This window comes from Silene latifolia, chromosome 1, assembly GCF_048544455.1.
Source record: "Silene latifolia isolate original U9 population chromosome 1, ASM4854445v1, whole genome shotgun sequence".
Taxonomy (NCBI): Eukaryota; Viridiplantae; Streptophyta; class Magnoliopsida; order Caryophyllales; family Caryophyllaceae; genus Silene; species Silene latifolia.
Window position 1 is genome coordinate 181,977,549 of NC_133526.1, and position 6,210 is coordinate 181,983,758.

Sequence of the window (6,210 nt, forward strand, 5' to 3'; positions counted from 1 at the left end):
GAGCCAAAGCCTTCCTATATTAACTTGGTTGAGAGAAACCAATTCGGGGGAGCTGCAAATGAAGATGCAGCCAAGCATATGGAGATTTTTATCGATTATTGCTGCTCTATACCCCCGCCGACTGGCGTGACCCAGAACCAGATAAAGGAGACCATGTTTATATTCTCACTCCGCGATGCTGCAAGGGAGTGGTATAGAGATCTGGATCGAGCCACTCATGGGATCACCGACTGGAATTCTTTGGCCCTGGCGTTCTACAAGAAATACATTTTTGCGTCGAAGACTAATGCCATTAGAGCTCAGATCACGAGCTTTAAACAGGGACCTGATGAGAACTTTCATGAAGCATGGGTCCGTTTCAAGAAGCTGGTGCGAACCATTCCGCACCATGGGTTCGAAAAATGGAGTCTATGCAATCAGTTCTATAACGGGCTGTATGACGATCAGAGGGCTATTTTGGATACTGCAGCCAATGGCCGATTTGCTGAGAACATGGGAGAGACTAAGGGGTGGAAGATCATTGATGACTTAGCCACCCATAAAGCTGAGTATGGAAATTCCAGGGGAAATCAAAGGAGAGCTGCTGAATCTTCTTCTGTAGCTGCACTAGAAGCTCTCACTGCAAGGTTTGACAAATATGAGTTGGGAGGAGCTTCAAAAGGAGGGATGTATCATGTGAATCTTTGTTTGGGACGGTCCTTTCGTCTGTAGAAGATGTGGAGCTGAGGGACATGTTTCAGAAAATTGTCCTAGTCCCTTTGAGTCTTGTGCTGCCTTTCAACATTATAGGCAGACAAACACGTACAATGAGCCGAATGTCCATCCGAACTTGAGGTGGAGTAGCCAAAATGTTTTGAATCTGACTCAACCTCCACACCAGCAGCCGCAGCAGCCCTATGTGCCTCCACATAAGCAGCCATATCAAAAGCCTCCGTATGTTCCTCAGCAGCAGCAACAATCCCAAAATTCTGAATTTACCGAGTTGATGAACTTATTGCTGAAGGAGTCCCAAGCTAGAGAGGTCGGGATGAAGATGCTAGAGAGCCAAATTGCTCAATTGGCTAGCAAGAATACCACTCGAGCTCCGGGACACTTACCGACTCAAACTGACCAAAAGGAGACCCTTAATGCCATCACTTTGAGGAGCGGGTCTACCCTGGAGGGGCCTGCTATGATTGAGGATGCCCTTGAAAAAGATAAGCCGGAACCGAGTCAAAGCAAAGCTGGAATGAAAGGTGGAAAGAAAAAGGCGTCTACCAGGTATATCAGTCGATCGACTGACATACCCGGTCGATCGACTGAAGTGCGACAACCAGAAGCTACTGTTCCTGTACAAGTCAGTCGATCGACTGACCTCACTGGTCGATCGACTGAGGCCACTGCTGATAGTGAACCTTTTCGTCCTTCGATGCCTAATAACTTGAGGGATCACTTGTTTCGGGGTACAACAGTCCCGAAAATATTGGGGAAAGACCCGAGTGCTGATGGGTCAGTCCCGGTTCCGAAGTTCGACCTAATGTCGGTTAATGGTTCACATTTGAGACGGTCTGAAGAGGGGTCAAGCTTCAACAAGGAGAAGGTGGTGGACTTTCAGCCTAAGTCCACGGATGCCGGCATGCGTGATTTAGAGGAGAGGGCTAAGCTACTTCTTACATCCCCTTATCCAGAGAGACTAGTGCCAACGAAGGAACATGTATCTTTCAATAAATTTGAAAAAGTTATCCGTAGCTTGAATGTATAAGTTCCTTTCCTTGAGTTAGTCAATCAAGTGCCTGCTTACACTAAATTCATGAAACAACTCTTGTCTAAGAAGAAGTCACTTGAAACTGTGCATACTGTCGCATTAACTAAAGAGTCATGCTCTTATTTGTCTCATACTGCACCCCTTAAGCTAGAAGACCCAGGAAGTTTTTCAGTCCCGTGTAATATTGGCACCTTTCCTACTGAGAAAGCCTTATGTGACCTAGGAGCCAGTATAAGTGTAATGCCCTTGAGTCTTGCTAGAAAGCTCAAATTGACTAGGTTTGCAGTCACAGACATGACAAGATGAGATGGTCGACCGCTCTGCGGTCCACCCAATAGGAGTCTTAGAGGACATCCCCGTGCAAATAGGGAAGTTCTTCTTCCCTGTTGACTTCGTGGTGCTCGATATGCCCGAAGATGCCCATATTCCCATTATTTTGGGTAGACCATTTCTGCACACTGCTGGTGCAGTCATAGATGTTGGTTCGGGTACTTTGACCTTTAAAGTAGGGAAGCATTCCATTGTTTTTTGCCCAACCTGCTAAGAAGAAAGACCCCATGTGGCCTGTTACTTGCAATACGGTTTCTGAAAAGAAATCTTATTTTATACTTCCTGATATGCCTATCTCTATTCCTACTCCTGTTGTGACACCTCCGCCCCAGACTGGGAGCAAAAAGGAGGACGATTCTGTTGTTTTAGACATTGCAGGAGCTGGTTTGGGGAAGGAAGAGCTGCAAGTTGCTCCAGCTGTGAAGGAGCCAATTATTTCACGAGGCGGTCTTGGTTGCCTTAGCTATGGCACTGATGAGGAAGTTGATGAAGAGTCGGTCAAGGTGCGAGAGTCTGATTTGGATTCTGACGAGTCCGAAGAGGTCACTGATTGGGGAGATGATGAAAGTATTGATCCGTTGAGGTCTACGGACGTGGAAGCTAAGAAGGGTGCAGCTGGGAAGATGAGCACCGTTAGGCTACCTCTTGTAGCCAGAAGCCGACGAAGTGGGCCATACCGTGGCCGTTTTTGATCAACTACTAGTTGATCCTATGCTTTACAAACATTTTATTGCTTTTAAACACTTTTTATTGCTTTTGTGTGCGCGAGACTTCGCATTTAATTATTTTGTTGCTTAGGATTTTTAAGTGCTTTAGACTTTACTTTGGGTTTTGCGCAATTTTGGGTGCGTATTATTGTGCATTTGCAGGTTTTTAGACTTCATTAGCTCAAATTATTGAGCAAATACGAAGAAATCTGAGGTTACAGCAGTATTTTCAGTCGATCGACTGGCCAGTGTGGTCGATCGACTGGTCTGCAGTTCCCATGAGCTACTGTTCCTTTCACCTCGGTCGATCGACTGAGTGAAGTGGTCGATCGACCACCCTGCACTGTTGTACCTGTTCACGACCTCTCCCCTGTTGTGTTTGGTCGGTTTGCGGAATTGAGGGAGTTTTCTACTCCACCTTATCTTCCGTCATTTTTTTTATTTCTTCTATTTTTCTCAATTATGCACAAAATATCGCTTCTTTATTGCTTTCTCGATTTTATGCGTGGTACTTTGTTTGTCTTTTCAGGTACTTATTGGTAGCACTGCTGGCTACTGAAACCTCCTAGCTCACGCTGGTTTGGGGAGGTTTCCTTTGCTGCGCTTAAAGTCTTGTGAGTTTCTGAGTCCTTACTTTATGTCATTTTATTTATTCATTTTACGCAAATTCCCATTTCCTTTTTTTATTTCATCACATGATTTTGCACAATGGGGACATTGTGCGATTTGGTTTGGGGAAAGGTTTTGCGTCGCATTTCATTTGCTTGCATTCACGTTTACAATTTTGTCTTGCATTGTTATTTATTTTCCCTCATATATACAAAATTTCACAAAAAATTGAATAATTTCAAAAATTTCAAAAAATTTGCACGTTTATTTTAGCATATAGGTTGAGTCGGAACGGTAGTATTTCCATGATGACATTGCATTTGCATCTGTTTCTGCCTAAGCCTTGCTAATTAACATGTTATTAGTAGAATCGTATATGCATAGTCTACGAGTTTTCGTTAAATTATTTGCTGAGCTTGAGACTTGACTTTGATTTTTGGCAAGCTACATCATATTTTCTGAGTTTTAGAGCCTATAACTGATGACATTTATGACCAGTTTATTTAGGATTGTGAGTAGTACTCCTTATGAGACATGTTATATTATTATGCATAAATATGAACTTAATCTGCTTAATACCTGTATGCATTCGGTTTGTGGTTTGTTGACACATGTGGTAGAGGTTTCCCTTTATTCATTTTACCCATGAGCTCCACACTGCCAGAAATAGCCTTTTTGTCCCGTTAACTACATCCTACATTTAGCCTGCCCTCGTCAAGCTAGTAGTTTAGTTGTTGGGATTGTCACTTTGTTTTTGGTAGCCTTTTGCTCGATTGAGATGTTGTTGGGAGAATGAAAAGAAAGGAAAGAAAGAAAAAGAACTGAAAAAGTTGGAAAAAAAAAAGAAGAAAAAAAAAGAGTTATGTACTGTTCAAAGCTGTCGATCGACTGCCCATTTAGGTCGATCGACTGGGGTCCGAGGAAAAAGTCAATTCGCATAATTCGAGGTTTTATTTCAAATGGCGATTTTTGCTCCCATGCTGCATTTGTATCTTAGGGGGAGTTGATTGGCTAATTATATTGGAGTTTGTGAGATTTGTGCTTCTATTAGCACCCGTTTTGATTGATTCTGAGCAAGAAGTTGGATGTTGCCATATGGTTCCGTTTTGGTACTAGCTTGATCACCTGTACCTCCACTTTCCCATAAATGTTTTGCCTCTTCTTACCCATACCTCACATATCCATATATACCTCGGCATGTGTCATGGTCATTTGTTGGTTGGAATGCATATGTACGGTCATAGAGATCACTTTCATATTATATTGCAGGCATGTTCTTATAGGTCGTAGTTAGGTGAGAGTCTTAACAAAATGAATTCTTTCTATCCTCTTATATATTCACCTGTGCTTATGAGTGATATGAGCGACCCGTGAGAGTCCGATTTGATAAGTCTCTATGGTTGACGGTTCAGCAATTTTTAACGACTACATAACTCGGTTGCATGATTCACATTGCTATACATGTTGCATTTCGCTCTGAGATTGAACTCGTTCCATTAGGTCATTAGATCGAGTCTTGTTCTTGCTTGGGGACAAGCAAGGGTTTGGTTTGGGGAAGTTTGATGCGTGTCATTTATATGATGTTTTACACCCTATTTTACACGCATTTCAGAGCTCATTTTGTAGTTTAAGCTACCATTTCCCCTATTTCCGTCTACTTTCGTATTTTTGTACATTATTTCAGAAATGTGAAGAATTCAGCGGAAATTGAGCTAAATCCGTCCCCGAGTATCTCGCATTGCATTTGACGTGAAGTATTCACTTAAGGAACGAGCTTGGTGCGCATTTCGAGGCCCAAAAGACAAATCCACGAGATTATAGAAGTCAACTATCAGCTACTTCAGTCGATCGACCACCTCCTTTAGTCGATCGACGATCAACGACAAATGAAGCTCATCAGACATCGAAGAGCGATCGATCGACCGCCATGCCTAGTCGATCGACCAAGCCAAGCCGCTATTTGACGAGAATTAAAAGATCGAGAAACTTGAAGCCCATGAGATATTAGGTTTTGATAATAAGTGTTACGTATATTCCTATATAACGTAACTTAGGTTTTTGAGTATAATCATCTAGCTTTTATCAAGTTTTACATTCAGTTTTAGAATATCAAATAATTAGGGTTCGGAATATTGGTTTGCATCGGATTTTCGTTCGTACTTCTAATCATTCCGTTGCAATTCTTCTGCAATTTCGGTATTCCTTCTGTTTTATTTCAGTTTATCTTTATCGCATTGATAGTATAGAAATTGCTAGTTAGGTTCCTGATACCGTCGTTTAGTATCAAAAATAATATTTATAATTCCGAGCTAAACTAACAGAAGCTAGTGGTAGCACGAGTCGAACCACAGGGAGGAAGGGAATTTCAATTGTCTAAATCGGTCTAAGGTACTTGATTGTGTGGGGGTTTGATTGGTTTGGTCTATAGCTAATAACAATAAAAGAAAAGTAAATTAATGAAATATCAAGAATAAAAGAGGTACTAGGATGGTCGGTTCGTTATAGTTTCGGTGCAAAGATACTAAACAGTCTAAATCAAAACACATGAGGCGGGAAATAAAGAGGTCCTCTCGGTCCACTCTTAACAAATAGCATCTTTCGATCTCGCTATAAGTCCCTAATATCACTAATACTAACTTTCGTCCTGAAAAGTGACTAATCATCTAAACTTTACCTATCTTTCGATCTCAGCATAGTTTAGTCATTTTAATTGGTGATCTAACAACTGTCCCTATCTCTCGATCTAATGGGTCAGTCATATCCTAAACATTCAACTGGTCGTGTGCACTCGATTCGTCGAATTAAGAATTAAGACAATTA

At 41.8% G+C, this 6,210-nt stretch overlaps 1 non-coding gene across 1 annotated transcript; it reads right to left on the reverse strand.

Annotated features, from left to right (window-relative positions):
- Positions 1-288: 288 nt before the first annotated feature.
- On the reverse strand, positions 289-395 carry LOC141620856 (small nucleolar RNA R71). The gene has a single exon (XR_012532052.1). It is a non-coding gene; the product is annotated as a small nucleolar RNA R71 (small nucleolar RNA).
- Between the last annotated feature and the right edge of the window lie 5,815 nt (positions 396-6,210).